The sequence below is a fragment of the Marmota marmota genome, unplaced genomic scaffold, assembly GCF_001458135.2.
Source record: "Marmota marmota marmota unplaced genomic scaffold, marMar, whole genome shotgun sequence".
NCBI lineage: Eukaryota > Metazoa > Chordata > Mammalia > Rodentia > Sciuridae > Marmota > Marmota marmota.
The window spans coordinates 6,346,151-6,365,146 of NW_025999990.1; positions in this window are offsets into that span (position 1 = coordinate 6,346,151).

An 18,996-nucleotide genomic window follows, 5' to 3' on the forward strand; every position below is an offset into this window, starting at 1 on the left:
CTCCTGCCCCAATGCTTCCTCCAGGTCACCCTTCTGTCTAAGCTGAAGTAGGTTCATTGTGAACACTGCATCCTTTCCTTCCCTAAGTTTTCATTGGAAAACTGCTCTTTGCTCCAGGGTCTGGCAGGCGTATTGCCAATTGCCATCCGGCCCTCTGCGGGTAGTTACAGAACTTGTCTCAGGACCTGGTTCTTGGCTTGCTGGCATCTGTAATGACTCAAAAAAACCCTTTTATAAATCAGAGCAAACTTGATCTCAAGAGTGTGGGTTCAACATGTGCACCAGAGATGCCTTAAGAGTGATTTTGAAGGTATGCAGACCCCTTGAAGGGCTTCTATGATGTCCAGGAAGGCGTCTGCATAGCCTGGACTAAAACCAAGGTGACCCCCTGGGGGTGGGGAGCAAACCTCAGGAATGGTAGCCGGGCCTGTTGATTGACTGGTTGTGGGATAGTGGGGAATTGGCAGTCTGGGAAGGCAGATGGCCATTTTCTTAACTTGGGAACTGGGTAAATGTCAGTGCCACTAATTGAGAGTAGAAATGCTGTTGGAAGAACGGGAAGCAAATGAAGGTCTTGGGAAAGGGGCAAAGAGATATTGACTTCAGTTTTAGACATTTGAGTCTAAGGTTTGTTTATTCAAATATATCAACCTAGCAGGAAGATGGACATGAAAATCTAAAGCAATATAGAGAAGCCAGAGTCAGAGACATAATTTTGACAACCTGGCATAATCTTAAGTAATCAAACCACGAGGTTGGTGAAAGTGCCGAGAGAAGATCCTTTTATAGCAGAGATTCCAAAATCTTTTCCTAAAACAATGAGTTACGAATTCTTACACCTGTGACAGAGATGGTTCTCTAGTATCTGGTCAATGTGCAAGCAGCTTAGACATTGCCATTCCATTTTAATAAGTAGAAATCTTCATAAACTGAAAAATCTTCAACTCTTCACTTCATCAGAAGAATGAGGTCACAGGACACTTCAATGGGTCACGTAGAGACATGGAGACAGGTGGAACAGAGCACCACAGTCTCCAGAAGTCCCAGCAGAAACCTCTGTGGAAACCAAGCCTCGCTGTAATGAGCAAACAGCTGGAGGCTGGCTGTAGACAAATCCCTGGGGGAAAGAGGGCTCCGGCAAAGACCCCCTGCAATTATTTTGTGAATTTACTTCAGGTTCTCTTGCTGAGAAGAGCTTGTGAAATTCACTGCACGGGGGCACAGACTCCCTAAAAGACTATAGAACATATGCTGCCCCCCACCCCTTACCAGCACATTACAAATGGTTGATTCACCAAGGTTCCTTTACCCAGAGTATCAGGTTTGCCTTTCAACAACCAGAAAAGTCACTGGAACTACTACAAAGCAAAACACTCAGTTTTCTGAAGAGAGATACCCAACATCAGGACCAGAGTCAGATAGGGCAGCAGAGATGTTGGAATTCTCAGATCATCCATTTAACACAACTCTAATGGAAAAAGTCGACAACATTCAGGAATGGATGGGTAGGGAGCCGAGAGATGGGAATTCTAGGGGGGGAATGCATAAAGAAATGATAGACATCCAAGCCAGGGTATCAGAATGAGATAAAAGACAAGATTATGCAACTCCAGAGTCCCCCGTATGCTCTTCCTCAAAACCTCTTCAGGCTTTATGTAGGAGACGCACCGGCTGGGGATGGAAGAAGGAATTCACAGCAGTCTTGCTAAGCGAGGCCTGGTCCTGTAGACCAGGACAGAAAGCTCTGCCTCTGAGCTCCTACCGTCCCTGCCCACCTGCTTTGTGCCTTCATTAGGCTCTGCTGCCCGGAAAATTAATGGGAGGGAGGCACAGAGTACAAGAGCTCTACCCAGTGAAGCATTCATAACTGCTGCTTCCACACTGCCCGGGCGTATTACACCATCAATTGTGCAACTCCTACTTATTACCGCTAATTGCTGCGGAAAGAACAGTGCTGACCACCGCAGAGCAGCTCCGAAACCTAGGAAGGAAAGGCCAGGGGCACATGATGGTTTATTGGGGCCGTCGGGAAATTCTGCGAGGAGAATCAATTTCTCAGTAACTATCTGCCTGATAACAGCAAAAGGCACTCAGGTTTTAATGGTAAATAAAGGCCTCCTGAGGATGAATCGTTAATTCCTCACTGAAACTTGCCCTTTACAGTAAGTTATTTATCATAAGCTACTGTTCATCCTCACCCACATGTCTCGGCTCAAAAATGCATTTCCAAAGCTGGATTCTCTATGAGGAATTCCAATGATTTATAGATGTCCGTGATTCCTTGCTCACTTTTAGCAGAAGGCCCTATGAGAGTGTTCACAAGGGGCCCAAGGCCAGCCTTTGTTCTCTTTCACGGTTGTGTTTGTTGTTCCCTTTTGACTGGACATTTTTGCATGAGTTTTATCATGAAAAGGATTTATGAAAATAGAAATGAACTCCGTGATCAGTGACACTGCTCTCTTTGACTGGAATTTCTGGGAAAAGGAAAGGGGTTTTAATGCATCCAGATGTAAATAACTTGTGAGTATAACATTTCCATTAATTTGATACTCCTTAATATTTTGGGACTCAGAGACTCTTCAGATTCTGCTGAAAGTTCCAGAATCTCTCCTGAGACAAAATGCACCAAGATACATACACACACTTTCATACACAATGTCACCCTGGCTACAGGGACAGGTTCCCTTGAAGTTCAAGGACTTGAGGTAGAGGGTCCCTACAATGAGGGTTAAATCAGGTACTCTGTTCCTTGCAGATGGTATCCTTAGTGCCCTATCATAGAATGGGGAGTAATTTATCTGCTTCTAAGGGATGGTAGAAACACTTGCCAACTATGTACTCCCCCCAGGGATTTCTCCCTCCAACACGATTAATTTATTTTATTGTCTGATAAAGGTATATGCTCCATTCCTATTCCTCTAACTACTAAGAACATTTCTCCCCCTAATTCCCACAGCCATCCACAGCTCACCCATGCTTCCTGCAGGCTGGCTCAGGTACCCTGATTTCCATGTCCCCTCTTCCTGCAAACATGTCTCCAACTTCCTAGCTCAAGGTCTCTTCCATATCTTAGCTTCTGCCTAGTGCTGCTTCTCAGACTAAACAGTGATGTGCTCAGTGTGACACGAGAACAAGTGCCAACCTGCCCACCTCCATGTCAGGCTCCAGGAAACGGAAGCCAGCTTGGATCCTGATTCCCTACACCAGGGCCATCAACCCTCCTTTCATATGGTACTTGCAAAAGCACTTTCTCTCCTCTCTACTTTGACTTTGAAGATAAAGAAGATAAAAAACATTAACCACCAGCCTGTTTGTGGAAAATCCCAAGTCTGGCTCTAAGAAGAATATCTGAAAAGGGTGAAGATTTTATTTTTTCTCCTTCCTACCTTTTAGGAGGAGCATAAATCTGGACCCTCATCACCCACTTTCTCTCCTCTCTTCTTTGGAGGCAGCCTAGAATAAAAGAAACCTTGCTCAGCTTGGAAGTCTCATTAAATATCCTTACATTCCCTTATAAAACTGTGAGTTGAAAATCTGGCTGTATTGCGGGCATGTGGGATGATTATATAACAGCAAAAAAAAATGTGTGTTTTAAATTAAGAGCTAAGTTTTCACTTGTGAGCACAGTTTAAGTCCTAGGAAGAGACATAAAGATATCAGAGATAAGGAAAGTTTGCACCCTACAGGAAGAAATTTTTTCTGGCCACTGTAGGCTCAGACAGGGGGTCATGAAATAGAGAGACATGAGACAAGGCTTTGACTTTCAGAAAAGAGAATGTAATAGAGATCTCTATGGGAACATTTGTGTGGGTAGAAATCCTAGATAAGAAGACAGTTTCTTATTTCCCTGGACACAGCCTGGAAAGTCAACTGTATGTCCCTAGGAGACCCTGGAAAAGCCTGGGGACCCCTGGGAGTCTCCATGGTCAGCACAGTCCTGCATACAATGGCAGACTCTGGTCAGCCAAGTAGACGCATCTAAGTACACCCATACCTGGTATGTCACCAAATGTCCCAGAGAGAAAGTAAACTACTGTGGAGGGTGTTGACTGGTCACCAACTGTAGGAACAAAAGAACATCATTATAGAGGGCCAGAGGTAAACCATGGAAGCCCAGAATACCATGGGGGTTGTAGAGGAACCAGCAGAGGGCAAGAGGCAGGCTACAGGAAAGTGGTCCCTGACTAAGATGAGAAAAGCAACTGGCAATTAACGACACTTTGGCAGGCCACTCAACCAGCCACCCTCCACTCATCCACCTCGGCGTCATATGCTATTGATTGCCTACACCACCTAAAATACCGAGTAGTTAACACAGGTGATTAAATTTTAAAACAAGAGAGTCTGAGACACTTTTAATAGGAAAGATCAGACATTTTTTCAAAAACTGGAGAGAACAAGATGAAATCAGTTAGACAAATAAAGTTACATTTTTAAGCATTATTTGGGCAAATCAGTACATTCTGAGTCCACTTTACCTGCCACGTATAAAGCAAAAGACAGAACAGATACAGCTCTGTGGAGTTACTTGTGGAAATATTACATATATGCAGATTTATGTAAATTTCCTCAATACTTCATCTAAACTCAATAGTTCACGTAAACTCATTTGATATACTTCTTGCACGTTGAACACTAGTGCAGAATCACGTTAGTTCACTCCATGGCTAACATTCTTTTGTTACCACATAACACCACCACACCAGTTCCTGTCTTTATAAGGAATCCAATTAGTTTAAAAATGAAAAAAATAAAAAAATAAAAATGAATGATGCTGAGATATTAGTCTCATGTCAGCCGTACAATTCTTTAATATTCCAATGAATTTATATGTGGTACTGAGGAGTATTCAAAATGATTGAACCCCAAGTAAACACTGAGATTCCTTTACATTAAATATATACTTTTCCATTATGCAGCTTGTATGTAAGCTTTTTGAAGAATCAAAGCCTTGGGGAAATAGTATAATTAAATAATTATTTTCTTTTATTTTTTAAGGAAACATTCTGAAAACCATATGCTTTGCTTGTAATATGTGAAGATGAACTGCAAGCATCTCGTTTAGTTTGCAGCAGGAGGGCCATACATGATTAAATTAACCATGGTTCAATATAATAAATGCACACACACTTCAACTGCTCCCTAAAATAGGTCTAGGTCTTCCAGAGACATTCTCAGCACTTCCATTGCCTGGTTCCCCCACATCATATGTATCACATTCTATTTCATAGTTTCTCAGAAGATTTAGGATCTCAATGGTTTTCAGGCTGTCCTTCAGTAGAGCAACTTCAATCACTCCTAGGAAGGTCTTTGCTTGCCCATGGGAACCTGTGGGATGGCTATGTTCGGGTCTGCTCTTAGGCTGGCTGGTTTTGTCACAGGATGACTGTGAGGACACAGGGTTGACCAAACCCTCACATCCATGTGGTTCAGTCAGCACAGTATCCAGTGTTTAGCCTAGGCAGGGTACTGGTCACTTATGGTATTTCATGAAGCCATAATTGCTAGTCCTAAACCTTCGGTGCACATGGACACACACCCACACACAATCCAATTCTTTGAAAAGCTGTTAAACTTAGAAAAACATTCACATTGGCAGGCATTTCATGGGAGGCTCACTTCGTCTTCTTTACACGTTCTGTACTCTGGAAACATCTTTCTATGTAATCCATCTATGCTGTTATTAACAATTTGTCTAATCCTTTCATTCCCAAAACTTTCATAAGGTACCAGACATTACTTATTATAGATACTACATAATTTTGAAAAAATAAATTATCCCAGTTAGGTCTAAGACTTTGGAATATTAACTAAAAATAAAAAGTTACTTCTCTTCAAAGTTTTTTTTTTCTAATTATTGAGAATAGCCTGAGGTTTTTTTCCTTTCCATAAAATATTAATGTTTTACATTGATTTTCTTCCTCATTTTGGAATGACTAATAAGTACTCTAATTTTTTCTAAGAGTTTAGCCTGGAATCTACCTTTTGAGTCCAAAAATTAAAGATTTTAAAAAATAAGTGGACCCTATGAAAAGAGAAATGTTGTCCTCAGCAGGTGTAGTCAGATTAAATTTGAGGACATGTCACTGAATGCCCCGAACAATAATAATCATAATAAACACAGAGAGGAGATATTAATTTTCTCCTTGTGCCATGATAAATTACCACAAACTTAGCAGCTTAAAGACAACGCCATTTTATTCTCATAGTTCTGCAAATTAGATTTCCAACCCAAGAGTCACTGGGCAAAGAAATCACCACCCCAGCCAGCCTTTGCTTAGTCCTGGGGGCTGCAGTGGAATGTACGCCCTGGCCCTCTGAGGCCTCTCTTAGAGGCTGCCCACATTGCTTGGCTCATGGTCCTGCTGCATCTCCAGGACCATCAACCCACAGTCACCACTCCCGTGATTCTGAACTCTGCTTCCCTGATCCACTTTGAAGGACCCTTTTGATGATACAGAGCCACTTGATTAATCCTGGGTGATCTCCCTATCTAAAATCAGCTGATTAACAGCTTCAGTTCCATCATTTTAACACTTCAATTCTCCGTTGTCGTCTAAGGCGGCACATTCACAAGTTCCGCGGATTGGATGTGAATGTCTTGGGAGGTATTAGTCTGCCTGTCACAGAAAGTGATGCGCGGAGGTGACTGGCAGAAAATCCGAGGTCTATAGATAATTATCCAACTTTAGTCAACTTCCTGTGTGTCTAAGAATCTCTTGATTGGGCAGAAATAAAACCCAAATTAGGCAAGCTAGGTAGAAGGACATGGTTTCTGCTTTTCCTAAATGCACTGTCCCCAAGAAGCCAAAAAAGGCATAAAAATAAAATGATGGAGGCCAACCTTTTCATAAGTACCAGGAACAGAATGGAACTCTTCAGAAGGAGCCACCCGTGATGTTCCTCAGAACACTTACCTGTTAAATCCACCTGTGTTTGCAAAGATTCCCCAAATTTCTGGCATGTTTTAATTAAGAATTTTATAACTACCATCAATGCTTTTCAGCTACTAGGTCATGTACTCATGGTCACATGATGAAATCAAAGGTGCCAGTTGAGATATTAGTAGGTACTTACCGTCATCCTGGTTCTTTTTGAATCTTTTTATTGGTGCCTTTTAAATTCCATCCAGATTCAGTAAACAAATGGAAATAATCATATAAATAAACAAAATGGAGACAAGTAGATCATTTAAAAATAAATGACTTCTTTAGATCAAAATAGCCCAACGCCAAATATACTCCTTTACTCCTAATTTTACTGTCAGGTTTCACAGTATTGATGAGGTCCGTGTTTGCTGGATCTGATTGCCCTTGTCACACAGCACTCACTTTGCTTGATAAGTTTCTTTTCATTTATTTAATTTTTAAAAATACTCAATGTGTCTTTTTTCATTTCCACAAGTGGTATAAACTATAGATTTTATTCTAACTTTATTTTACTCCACCACCATTTACAAAACCCATCTGTGTTACTGTAAAGACTATACATTAATTCATGTCTTTGGATAGCTTGTGGAATTCCATGGCACGTGCCCATCCTGTTTTACTTAACATTCTCCTGGTTTTTGAATACTGAGCTACTTTCATCTGCTCCTGCCACATAGAGAAGGCTTTCACAGCTACATACAAGAGTGGGATGGGGCTGGAAGTGGGGGTGCAACCACCAAGGTATAATGACCACCATTTCACCAGGTAGGAGGCTGCTTTCAGGATCTGATCCCACCAGCAGTGCATGGGGTTCCCTGTGACCCACCTTCTTGTTATGTTTGGTCTCTAGAGACTCCTCAAGCACCAGCTTCCCATTCAGGTGTAGCAAAAGAAACTGTCTCCTCCTCTATTTTGTACCAGCAGCTTTGGACCCTCACTGCTCCAATCACCCTGAATCCATGGGGCCAAGTTGCAACAAGACGCTATGCCATCCACCCCACTGGTCCATCAGCCCTCTCTCCACCTATCTTCCAAAGCTGAATGTCCAAGAAGTTGGGGAAATGCTGAATACCCTGTGCACACATCCAGCTCCTCACACGCCAATGCACACAGAGAGCAGAGTCTGAGCTGCAGCTTAGCCAGCAAAATGACATTTCTGATACTTGTTCATACACAAGCATGAAGACGAGAGAAGATTTCATTCCGAGACCTTTATAGCACAATAACGTACTTGTTATTTTAGCTTAGAAGCTGTGAAATAGATCAGGTTTGTGAGATCATAAGATTAATCAGCCCTAAACATGCCATAAATATTTTGAGCTAGCTTCTCACCCTCGTATTAATCATGAAGTGAGAATATTCCCATTTTAAGTATGCATATAATGCTAAAGCATATTGTTTCATATGCGTGAGTATCATGCCAATGTGTTTAGCAGAAAAATGCACTTTTGAAAAATAAAATCATCTCAGAATTACCAGAACAGAAGAACCCTTCTAAAGATAACAGTTCCAGTACATCCAAGAGAATTGAGTTATCATATTTTAACAACTCATAGTTGATGATTTACCATTTGCAAAACATTTGGATCTTCACAACCCTCTGGAGGTAGATATTATCATTATCTCCATTTTAAGTGACTTGTTCAAGGTCACTGAGCCTGTGAACAATGAACTTGAGACTTAAAACATTAACCAACATCTTCTAAGTAAAAGAGAATTGACTCTTTTTCAGCAACAACCTTATTCTTCTTCTTCTTCTTCTTTTTTTAATCTGGTACTGGGAATTGAATGCAGGGACACTTAACCACTGAGCCACATTCCCAGCCCTTTTTAATTTTTATTTTGAGAGAAGGCCTCGCTAATTTACTAAAGGCCTCAATGAATTGCTGAGGCTCGTTTTGAACTCAGGATCCTCCTTCCTCAGGCTCCTGAGTCACTGGAGGCAACCTCTTTTTAAAAACCTCTTTGATTCCATAACACTTAAGTCTATGCCTGGTACTTTGTCCACATAAACCAGGTTGCTTAAGTAACCATTTAATTCTTACTCTTCCCGATATTAAACATGAAAACCCCAAATATTCTTCAAGTAATTTATTTTATGATTCTCTAATTTTTCTTTATTTTTTTTTCAAAATTACAACAGTTCAAACTTATTACCTCATAGTTGTTAACAGCTGAGTCTGGGGAACTCAGTTCTGCTTGAAGTTGCACAGGGTAAAAAAAGGCTGCCTTCCTCTCTGCAGGCTCTGGGAAAGAGCATGCTTCTCTGTTCAGTGAAGTTGTTGGCAAAATTCAATTATCTGTAGCTCTAGGGGTGGGGGTCATCATTGCCTTGCTGACTCAGCTGAGGCTGCTCCTGCTTCCAAAATGCACCTGGCCTGTGGCTCCTTCCTCCATCTGCAAAGCCAGCCACATGGCATCTCTGGGTGTTGTTCCCTGCGCACTTCTCCTTCTGGCTCTGAGCTCTTCTACTTCCCTTTTCCATTTTGGGGAATGAAAAACAATCCAGATAACTCCCCTACATCAAGGTGGACTGATTAAAAACCTTAACTCCATCTGCAAAGTCTCTTCCGCCATATAACATAGCAACATGGACAGTAACACCCAAATCCTGTTTACCACAGTGATTGTGGCTCAGGCTGTGCTCTAGAGATCAGCAGGTCAGCCACCAAAGCCTTTGTCCTCAAGGAGTTTTCTTCTCTTTGGGGAGAGAAAGAGGAAACCCACTTATGTGGTCTATACCAGAGAGAGAAAATTACTGTAAAGAAAATCAAAGTGGAGGATAAAGAGAACAGGGAACACAGAGTGATTCAGATCAGATTGCCAGAGAAAGCTCCTGCCTGATTCATGAGGAGATTCACAGAAAGTGGGAAGGAGGCAGCCTGGATATGTGTGGGTGGAACATTCTGGATCAAGGGAATCGCAGTCACAGGGGCCCTGAGGTGGGAATGTTCTTTGTGTGTTAAAAAAAAAAAAAAAAACAAGGTCAGTGTAGCTGGGACAATCTGAAGGAAGGAAGGAGAGAGGTGGGATGGAGCAAGATGATTTGAAGCCATGGGTCATGATGTGGGTCATCGAAGGGCTGTAGTTCCATTCAGAGTAGAATGGGAAGCCACAGGAAGCTTTGGAACAAAGGCCTGGCCTGATATAACACAGGTTTAACAGGATCACCTCAGGATTGGGTTGGAAGTTGCTGCTGGGAAGTTCAAAGGATGCCCTCTAGACCTGAAGCTGCTTGTTGCCACCGTGGCCCTATCCCATGGAGCGGGACCCGTTCTCCACAGAGGGTCTACACCATGTGCTCTTCCTAGAGATCGCTTCCTTTGTTTCTTGTGTTACTGTCCATTTAATATTCAGTTAACAGTGAGTTTACTTGTATTCACCCAACCTAGATGATCCTCCAAGATTAAAACACAAAATCATTTTATCATTAGGGGGAGATTCTTAAACTTTTCAGACCCAAAGACATTATGTAACCTTAAGAAAATGCTGGAGGGGTTTATCCAAGGCAAGCATGCCACTCAGACCCTGCAACTGGAAACAGCTGCCGGGGGCTGTGTCATGACAGCAGCTGGAAATACCCAGGTTGTTGTCCTAGGAGTTTATCAGACTTCACCTAGGACCCCTTGCCTACGTTCAGAGCAGGTGCATGGCTTCATTTCCTCGTGCTCCTTGCTCCACATCCTTTCATCTCTAATTATGTGAACAAGCACAGCGGTGCAGTGTGAAGAAAGAAAGACAGCCTTATTCAGAGGTGGCGGCTGCTGTGAATCTGTCTTCATTGGAGATTTGCTTCCTGGATTCTTAGGAGATTAGGAATTGAGCTGTTTGCTGAAAAGGATTTCAGGCCGTTGATTTTGGAATTTCAATTTTTGATTAGCGGTGGAGAGCCTACTGGGGGGGAATGTTTGGCGACTGTTAAGGGCAGCATCATGGAGAGGAAACTCGTGCCTGGGAAAGTTCCATTCTGCGGAGCTGCCTTTGGCGGGTGCTCAGCTTCTGTGCTGGGGAGCTGACAGCCCTTGCTGATGCTGTCCTCATGCACTGGTTATCCCCTGGGCCTCACGCACTCTCTTCTCCACATTTGGATAGGGTCATTTATTGTAAGTTTATTCAAGTCGTTCCAGGTTCACAACCAACATAATCTTCAAAAAAACAATGAGTAATGGTTGAGCTTTATATACTAAGAAAACACAGAGGATAAAATGAAAGCTGACAAGCATCAGAAAAGAGTGTGCCAGAAATTAAGTACTAAGTACACCATAGCCAAACCTTAGAAAATCACCAAACCAACTGCTGAGTGAACAATAAAAAAATGAGGAAAAAGGTGAAGGGAAAAAAAATGGACTAGAATTAAAGCGGCTCTGCATTTGCACATGCCAAAAACTCTAATTAGAAAAGAAATTGCAAAACAACAGTCAGATTGTTAGGAACTGTGAAGAGAGACACAGAAACTTGAGAAAGAGCTGTCTACAATCTTATAAACTGTAACACAGCAAAAGCAGGGTGTGATGTAAAAATAACTCCTTCCAGAATAAGGTGCTTCACTTTTTACTTCTCAATGTGTTCACTGACCTGGACCAGGGATTTTTATCATCAATCTTGAAACATTTTAAATAAAGACAATATTATTCTTTGTCCAATCAAATTCAAGTGATGGCACACAGACAGAAAGACCAGAGCTCAATGTGGATCTTTTTCGTTTGTTTGTTTTTTGTTTTCTTCTGTGGTAGTGCCGGGGGAGGTAATGAGAAAACGCCAGAATCTTCCTCAGTGATCAATTCTCCACTTCTCTCCTCATTCCCAGAATGCCACCATTCCCCTCACTTATGTAACCTGCAAACTCTCCGCCTTCTTCACAGCTAATAATAGCATCCTGGTTTCTGTTATCTTCTTGATCTGCAAACTACTTCCCTGACAGCAATATTTTTTTTTTTCAAAGAAAGTCCAATACCACTGACATTTGGAGAAGCAATTGGAAGAATTTCAGTAGAGGAAATTGATATTTCCCATCCAAATCAGACAATACTCTAGAGACAGGGAAACCATAAAGGCTATAGGGCAAAAATATGAGGGGGCTGAGGACAGAAGGAATGTTTCTGGTTTGTGTTGTTTCAAGTTATTTAACAATTTGTGTGGAACTATAAGGGAAATTTAGTTTTCAATCAGCACAACCATTAGTACAGGTTTTCCTCTCTAAACAATGTGTATTTGATTTCAACCTTAAAAGGTTAGGATTTCTAACAACACACAGGTATAAAACAGGGACGTCTCTGGGACAGAGCAGGACCTCAAAAGCAAGCTCCGCAAAGGAGCATCACAAAGCCAAGCAGGATCTCAGCGCTGGATCTTGGATGTTCAAGTGTCTGGCTTCCTGACCTCTGAAGGAAGTTGTTAGAGAGGTTACGTTGGTGTCCTCATGCTCTTGCTCACACCTGAAGTGTGACATCCATGCTGGTTTCCTCAGGCATTGGTAACAAAGTTCCACAAACCAGGTGGCAGAAAATAACAGAAATGTATTCTCTCACAATCCTGGAGGCCAGAAGTCCCAGGTCAAATTGTTGGCAGGGCCTTGCTCCCTCCCAGGGCTATAGGGGAGGATCCTCGCTCACCTTCTCCAGCTTCCGGCAGCTGCCAACAGCACCTGGTGTTCCTTGGCTGGTGGCAGCATCTCTTGAGCATCCTCCTCATGTCACATGGTGTTCTTGTATCTGGGGGCCCATTGCCCTCCCGGTCTCTCAGAATGACATCTGTGCCTGGCTTAGGGACCACCGGAAATCCAGTAGCTCTCATTTCAACTTGATTGCATCTGCAAAGACCCCATTTAAAAATAAGGTCACATTTACAGGCTCCGTGTGGACAGGAATCCAGATGGCAGGTGGACACCCATCCAGCCCAGCGCAGTGTCCACTAGAGGAGCATGGCGCAGCTCCACTACTCTTTATTCTTGATTCTGCCCTAGGCTTCGATCAGGTTGGCCTGCCCCTCAGCACAAGTGTTTTACTCCTGTGTCCTGAAGTGCCCCTCGGACAGAGTGATTCCACATCTTGAGGCACCACAAGTCCAGGATCTAATCTATCTCAAGACTTACACACACACACACACACACACACACACGGAGAGAGAGAGAGGGAGAGAGGGAGAGAGAGAGAGAGAGATGCACTTGTGCCCTATTCCTAGGCTCCAATCTCACTTTGCAAATTCCTTCCTCATGTTGTCTCTTTGGATGGCTTCCCTTTATTTCTGTAGCAACAGGCTGTTATTTAATCACCGTTCATTTCAGCCTTCACAGCCAGTGTGGAAATTCCTCATCTACATCCTGAAGATGGCTCAACAGGTCCTGCATAAACGTATGTACAGCCCAAGAGGACAAGCAGACATCTTTAAATGACATTACTGTAGTTAAAGTCTAGAAACTCCCCACTCATAAAACACTGCTCTCCTAGGAAGCATCCACCCTCCCACCCAGGTGGGCCTGGGTGCCTCCAGGGCAGCAGGTCTGGGGAAGCACCTGAATCCACCCTGGGCTCTCAGATGCAACCCCAACATTGTTCCACCTCCATGGAAGGCAGCCCCATCCCTCCCTCCTCATTTCCATTCCTGGAGCCAGAGGTCAAATCTTTTGTTGTGTGGAAAACCAATCCAGGATGAAAAAGAGACAAAGTTGAAACAAAGCAGCCCGAACAAATGGAGAGTGCATCCTGCCAACATTTAAGGGCCTGGGTGGCCTCCCTGTCCTTCCTGTTGCCTGGATCCTGGGAACAAACAAATTCTTCCTGCTGTGCTGAAACAGGTGTGTTTATATTTCTTTCACAAACACACGAAGGATATAGCCTGACAGATCATTAAAGCTGAAAAGAAAGAAACCGGACGTTGTTATGGACTGAACTGTGCCCTGTGCCCCCCCACACACACACACACAAATGATACATTGGAGACCCAACTCTCAGTGCCTCAGGTTCAAACCTGATGTGGAGACAGGGCTTTTCATGGCGATCATCAAGTTACAATGAGGTGGTCATTAGGGTGGACCTTTTCCCAATAGGAGTGTAGCCTCATGAAAAGGGGAAATTTCCAAAGACAGACATAGATAGAGGGAAGATGATATAAAAAGAAAGAGAGAAAAGAAACTTATGACCTAATGAGAGAGACCTGAGGAGGAACTAACCCTACCAACACCTGGGTTTGGGACCTGTGGCCTCCAAAATCCTGAAACAATAGACTTTTGTTATCTAAATCACACAGCAAGGTTGTCCTTCAGAATCCAGAGGAAATTGGTTCCCAGACCACCACCCCCTACCCCAGAAGTACCAAAATCTGCAGATACTCAAGGGCCTTATATAAAATGGCATAATATAGTCAGGTGCAGTGGCATACGTCTGTAACCCCAACAGCCGGGGAGGCTGAGGCAGGAAGATGGTGGAGTTCAAAGCGAGTCTCAGCAACAGTGAGGCGCTAAGCAACTCAGTGAGACCCTGTCTTTAAATAAAATACAAACTAGGGCTGGGCATGTGGCTCAGGGGCTGAGTGCCCCTGAGTCCAATCCCTGGTACCTAAAAATAAATCAATAAAATGGCGTAGTGTATGCATATAGCTTACACACATCCTCCCTTATACTTTGTTCAGAGGATAATGATGAGAAAAATAAGTTACATGCATTCAGTATAGATAAAAATATGTTTAAACATTTTGATTCTACAGTTTCCTGAATCAATGAATATGGAACCCAGTGATAAAACAGAGATGCTTTGCAAACTAATACAGACATTACCTTTTGATACCACCATGACAAGTAAGGAAAGAGAGGCCCAGGGAGTTTAGCTGCTTAATGTTCCAATTCAAGTTGAAAGAGCTGGGATCAGAGCACAGGCTTCATAATTTATAGTTCAATGCTCGTTTCCATAATTTTACCCTATTTATTAGCCCAAAAGTTTTCATGAAAATTTCAAATGCATACCTTCATTTCAGGACGATATTAAAAATATAATAATAAATCTGAAAAGTAAATAAATTATAAGAAAGAAGATGACATAGCCTGGACACCCATATTTATAACAGCTGTCATGAAGTGAAGATCAAATCTTTTAGTTAAACATTCTCATTTAAAACCAATTTACATAAATTATGAGAAGTCATTTCACAAGGAACCAGCTCAGTGAGAAAACCCTGCAGACTGGAAGGTATGCAGGGCACGTTGGACCCCTCCCTGGGCTGGCAAGCTTTGCCACCGTGAGTGACTCTAGGCAAAAGGAAAAGAAAAGAAAAAGGCAGTGCTCATTCTAGCTGGAGAAAAAGACAAGTTATATTTTCCCAATAACCGAAAACACACATCTCGATCAGTTCAAGAAAATTTGTTTATCTTATATAAAACTGAATATAATTATGAAACACTAATTTGCCTGCTGTTTTCTTGCTAATAAGGACTTTATTTTTTCTCTCCCTGCTAACACTCTTCGGCTGGAGACAACTTCCATGACCTCCTGCTATTCTTGTTTGCCAGAGTTTTTATGTATGCATGCCCCAAAATGTTAGATTTACCTTGGTGATTTTGAATGATGTGTTTTTCTTGGAGTAACACTGGATGTCTGATATATTTACTTTGAGAGAGTCTTCCAAATTTCTTAACTTGAATAATCCAATATAAATAAAAGACTCTTTTTCTTTGCAACCTCCAATGTTTAATGTCTTAAAAACTGTATTTTGTTGTCTCTCTACTCGCATTCTTTTGATAGAATGCTGTTGATATATGTTCTGTTATTCAAGTATTTACTATATTTTATGAGGCTGCTTTTCACACAAGGCAAAGTCCTACTCCACCCTCTTGCAAAGGGGAACCAGTGAATGTTTTAAGCCAGGAAAGAGCCATGGTCAATTTGCCTTTTAGAGATTACATCAGAAATTATGACAATGACATGTTAAAAGTCCATTTTTTGTTGTATCAAATGGGAAGATCAAGAATGGCTTCCTGAAGGAGATGCTATTTAAGCTGCCTCTCAAGGGGGAGTAGAAACTTTGTCATGTGTATGGAATGTGAAAGTCACTGCTAGCTCTAGGAATGGGCCCATGTGAGACACAGGAAATAGAAAAGCAAAAGATGCTCACTTAATGAAAGTCCAGGTCCATGCCAAGAGATTGGGGTGAAACAGGTAGATGGACCCAGGACCCAGGACCTGGAAGCCTGACCGTGGTCTCCTCAACAAGTGGAACTTTATTCTACAGGTGAGTTTAATCAGGAACCACCTATGACTCACATTTTCAACATCATCTGGCTTCAGAATGGAAGATGGATTAAAGAAGAACAAGTCTGGAAAATTAAATCCTGCACATATTTTTGCCCTCAGTTCCTGAAACTTAAAAATTTATTTATTTAGAATCCCAAACTCCTCTCAAATCTGTCTGCTCTTCTCCATCCACCTCTGGTTTGAATTCTGGTTGCAATTCACCTAAGTAGAGTCAAACAATGCAATAGATTTCCCCAAATTGAATGCCTCTGCAATTTGTACCATACATTGACCAGAATAGTACAGAGCTAGAAATATTCACAGATGACTGAAGATCTCCAAAGGCACTTCACCTTCTAGAGGATCACTTGAGGATCAACCCCCATCCTCCCAGACTATTCTCCCAGGCTCCCTAGATGAGGAAATGGATGTAACCGTGCAAAAGTAGCCACACCAACAAGTGTAGTCTCATAGTAACTTAGAGCTGCTATGTTTCCATGCCTGGGGTGCCAGGTGCCCCCGTAACTACATGGCACCTAGAAGCATATTGAGGAATCATTAATCAGAATTTTCCTTTCCACTCTCCTTGTCAGCCCTGTGACCACACAGCCAGAGTGTTCACCCCTCCTGATGTTATCCTGGATAGGAGATCATCACCCTGGGTGGGGGTCACACCCTGGAGACCAAGGCAGGTTCCACTGAAGAACCTTCCTGGGCACAACATCCCAGGCACTTTTTCACTCACTGCTCTGACCAGAGCAAGTGCCCTCTGTCTTCTAGCAGGAACTAAGACCTCCACTCTGCTCTTCCCAGCTTCAGAGAGGCCAGGCAAAGCTGAGAGCAATCACAAAGCTGTAGATAAACTCATATGCCATGAAGTTAGACTACATTAGATTCCAATTCACCCTCTGCCACTCTGTAGGTGTGGGGTCGAAGGTTAATTTCACTAAGCTCCATGCTTGCTTCTGTTTTGTTTTGCTTCCAAAGAGTGGGAGAGAGGACGAGACCTACCAGAAAATGAATTATCTGAAACATACATGGACGATGCATATAAAGAAGACAGCATTGTGCCTGAAACAGATCATTACTCAACACATGCAAGTGATTAATATAATGAGGAATCCCTTTCCATTATCACACACGTATGGATACAAGGAACCATGCGAGAATAAAACAATTCTCAAGCTATTAATAATCAATTATCTATTACTCTATTTAACAGTATATCTACTGCTAATAGCTTTGTTCATGCAAATGTTCTAGAATAATCTTGTTTATCTTGCTTTTGGAGAGATCATTAAAATAATACTGTTCTTTCCTGAATACACTGAAATTCCTACTGAATATCAGATAAATCGCTGGACACTGTCCCAACTTTCTTCATTTTATTATTTACTGATACAGTGATTATTTACATTAAGCAAATAAATTTGAATTGCATTTAACATTGTCATTATCCTTTTATTATACAAGAAAAGAAAACTATTTTCTGTTTCAAATACATCAAATAACACAATGGTATGGAATGCAAAAGAACCCAGTGGAAAACATATCAAGCTGGAAAAATTACTGATTTTTTTTCAATTTTGGGGAGATAATTTGTTTCTGATACACCTCTTTATTTCAAATGAAACAGGAATGCTGGTCATCTTGGCGCCATGCAATACCCACCTCTGATGACACTTCTGGAGCTTTCCACTTAGCACCTTGGCTTCCCCACACATAGCAACCTCACTGTCTGGTCTTGCCTGTTGATTGCACCACATCCTTCACAAGGGATGCTGCAACCTTTCTAGCACTTTCCAGCAATTGCTGCCTCTTCTGATCTATAAATTACAATCCCAGCCTACCCCTTATTTCACTGAAATATCAAGAGAATAATTACATAAATGTGGTTTAAACCCATCATAGATGGGTGCTATCTATAAAGAAAAATTATCAGCTTTATATTTCAAACCTGAACCCATGACACTCCAACACACAGAGGCAGCATAGTGGATGATTTGTCATCTCTCTCCTACAACTGCCCAATTCTTTACTTCTTCATTTTTCTACATAGATTTAACTTCTCCTCTCGGAATGATCTTTGTCAATTGGTCATTTAAATTTCTCAGTGGATGTCACATAAGCCTAGCAGTTGAAGAACATGCTATTTCCATCTTTTAAGTTCCCGGATATTTGCAGTGTGCCTTCTGCATAACATGACAACACAGGAGCCCCTGAGTTGTGAACAAAATACTAAGTAAGGCACATCCCTGCTTTCCGTTGGTCCATTCATATTATTGAAGATTGCAACTCAAATGCTTGGCCAACCACCCTTTTAGCTGTCTTTTACCTATAGTATAAAATGCCAAGTTCCTTTGGATGGCACTGAAGGTCCTTCATAACAACATCTCTCCTTTCCAAGCTTGACCACCAACTCTCTCTACCATGCAACATAAATATCATCTCAATGGTACTAAAGGAGACAGACATTAACAAGGTGGTCACTATTGCTGGAATGTCATTTCCCACTTCTCTTCCTTTCACCTGGGAAACTCGGATACATCAATTTAGTTAAAGCACAATAATCAACACCTCTGTGAAAACATTCCTAATTCATGAGTACAGAGTTGATGAACCCCTCTTCTGTTTCCATGAAACTTTTTCAAACTTCTTTTTTAATTTATTTGGTTTTATGGAAACAAATTTACTTACCAATCTGTTTTCTTTTGTGTACAGTAATCATATTTATTAAGAGGAAATGTCTTATTTATTTATATATTTTTTTAAAAATGTGTCTGGAACACAGTAATATGTTATTGATTGATCATGCAATTGAGAAGGCAGGACAAATGGACAAGAAT